Source organism: Malaya genurostris, chromosome 1 (assembly GCF_030247185.1).
Source record: "Malaya genurostris strain Urasoe2022 chromosome 1, Malgen_1.1, whole genome shotgun sequence".
NCBI classification, from domain to species: Eukaryota; Metazoa; Arthropoda; class Insecta; order Diptera; family Culicidae; genus Malaya; species Malaya genurostris.
Genome location: NC_080570.1, coordinates 21,530,883 through 21,533,948, shown reverse-complemented (window position 1 = coordinate 21,533,948; position 3,066 = coordinate 21,530,883). Strand labels below are relative to the sequence as shown.

General features: G+C 38.2%; 1 pseudogene; it reads left to right on the top strand.

Annotated features, from left to right (window-relative positions):
• Window positions 1–1,039: 1,039 nt before the first annotated feature.
• Window positions 1,040–2,283, top strand: LOC131431557 (diphthine methyl ester synthase-like; annotated as a pseudogene).
• The last annotated feature ends 783 nt before the right edge of the window (window positions 2,284–3,066 follow it).

Below are 3,066 nucleotides of genomic sequence, written 5' to 3'. Positions count from 1 at the left end.
TTAGTTCTAGAACTGAACTCGCAATTTGTATTCCGAAACTGAATTTAGCTCTGAAATCCATACAAGCATGCATGCAAGGTCTGAGTTCTGAAACATAATTCCGGCGAATCAGATTTGATTCGGAATTCAGCTTGAGAATTCATTTACAGAAATCAATCCGAAAATATTGGCGTGGCATAGAATGCGACGGAATCGCCGCAGAATAGCGCAATAATAAGCGTCAGAATCACAGAGACCAGGTGGCAGATTTGCATGTAAATTTGTCGATTTCTTTTGTTAGCAGACTCTGCAATTTTGCAATACTTTTATATAAAGTATTATATTATTTTTCCAAGTTTTTGAAACTTTTATATAAAGTCGTCCAATTCACAGACTTAAAATTCCGCCGGGTTTCTTATTTGGTTTTTCTCGTCATATTTATAAAATTTATCACTTGCTTTGGAGGATTTCTAATGTGTAATTTTAGAATTAGAAATTGGACAGTTGTTTTAACCCCTTCACTGCATGTTGTACTGAAGTTGACAGTATTTTTATATCAAGAATGAGAGCGAATAGAGAAAAAAATCGTCTGGTGGATTAAAGGCAATTGTTTGTTCAATAAAAGTATCAACAAATATGTATCTGTCAAAAATGACTGAATTTTTAGATTTACAATATTTTTATAGTAGTTTATTTTTATAGTTGATATTGAAAATGTTTCCAGTGAAGCTCGAGCATCATTGTATAATAATTCTGGTTATAAAAACCATTGTCATTTAACGGCCAATTTAAAAAAAAAATATTTTTCTGGTTTGTGATCTCTAAGAGGTTGAATCGATGCGAATGACAGTTTTGTTATCTTTGCAACATTTTTTCGCATCGCAATCTTTGTTAACCACCAGTGAAAATCACTATGAAATCAATGACATAAAAACCAGAATTAAACCTGTGCAAGGCTATCCCTATTTAAGCGTGTATCATTCGTTCTGTCATCACGTGTCATTCCGAAATGATTAGAAACGGTATTTCAAATTTAGCAACACGTTCCATATCCAAACAAATCCACAACATCAGCACGTGCATTATTTCGAGAGTCCGTTGAAAAATTGCAATAACGGGTTCACTGCAATCGTCGTGTGCGTAAGCGTAATAACCTGTCCTTGCCGAATGCATCCGACTGTTCCTGTCACATCAGGAAAAGATACACTTTTCAGTTGAAATCAATCGGTTGCCGGAACTAAATCATTCCAGTATGTTCTACGTAATCGGGCTCGGTTTGGGTGATCCCAAGGATATTACCGTGAAAGGCTTAGAGATCGTTCGGCGGTGCAAACGTGTATATCTGGAATCATACACGTCAATTCTTACGTGTGGACAGGAAAAACTGGTGAGTTGAAACAACAAAAAAAAGTTTACTATTGATTTAGGTGATGATTTTGCATTCCAGGAAGAATTCTACGGTCGCGACATTATCATTGCGGACCGTGAACTGGTGGAACAAGGTTCCGATTCAATTCTTGCCAATGCAGAACATGACGAAATTGCGAATAGTGGTCGGAGATCCGTTCGGTGCTACAACTCATACGGATTTGCTACTGCGAGCAAAAGAAATGAAAATCCCTTCGCTTGTGATTCACAATGCATCAATAATGAACGCAGTAGGCTGCTGCGGACTTCAGTTATATCACTTCGGAGAAACGGTGTCCATCCCGTACTGGACAGACAACTTTCGTCCCACTAGTTTCTATGATAAGATTCTATCTAACGTCGAACACGGCCTCCATACGCTTTGTCTTTTGGACATCCGGGTGAATGAACCAACGTTGGAGTCGTTGACGAAAAAGACCCGGGAGTATGAACCAACGCGTTACATGAGTTGTAGCGAAGCAGCCGATAAGCTGCTTCAGCTGGTTCAAAAGCACAAGAACAAGTGCAAAACGGAACTATCGGAGCGGACTGTGGTAGTGGGGCTGGCTCGTATTGGTCACGAGTCGCAACAGATTAAGGCTTGTTCTTTGAAAGAACTCAAGAAAACGGATCTCGGAGGGCCTTTACATTCCCTTATTATTCCGGCACCGCAATTGCATCCAATGGAAGCAAAATATCTGCAGCAGTTTTGCGATGAAGATTTGGACAAGCTGCTGAAGAAAGCGAACCGAGAGGAACCGAACAACATATTCAAACTGGAAACGACACTGGATAGTGCTTCTACGGGGAACTCGAACAATTGACCTGTTTTGTTAGAATTTTTTATACGTTTTAAAAACAAACTTTGTATCCGTTTTAGAAACGTTTGTTGAACGAAAAGCCAAAATAAATGTTTTTTTTCCACATTTTGACCTTGAGTTGCTTCATCTGTTCCTTATCGCATATTGCCATTGAAATGTCTAGCCAGTCGTTAGATGAATGTTTTTCGAAATTTTATTCAATATTCAAGTGATTAATCCAAAGACATTTTCACTCAGCTAGGAAAAAAATCGGAAGTTTCAAGGCCACGGAATAAAATACATACTAATAGAGTGCCGTTATGTAGATGTGTAAAATCATTCCTTTAGATATCCCTTTTTCTGGGCTCTCGTTTTCAAGCGAAAGTGTCAGAAGGAGGTGAATTACAATAGTTTAGTTTTTTTTCATAGCACGGTCAATGTTCTCCCTGGGCGATGCCGCCATCATTTCGAATGCGACAGAAGCACTAAACCGACCAACGTTCTAACGTGAAAGGACTTCTATGTCGGAAATGGAAATGATTCAGTGCTATTTTGTGAGTGTCACAGAACAATGGATGTAGGTGTATTGAATAACTCTGATTTCTGCCATCATAGCTTAGGTGGACTGATTTTGGGAGGTGTCTTTTATTAGGTTGTCTCCTACACGGGCTCTTCCCAGTAGTTGAATTATGCACTACATTTTGGATATAAATATTCTAATAATGGGATTTCTTCATCACTGGGTAATGTGCAAAACTTCCTAAACATGTCAAACTATTTATGAAAAATCTTGTAAATCAAGCAATCTATACTTTCAGCTGCGTTTGACATGTTGTACAGGTTTGTATTTTTAAAAACAATTTCAAGGAATTTGTCAAGA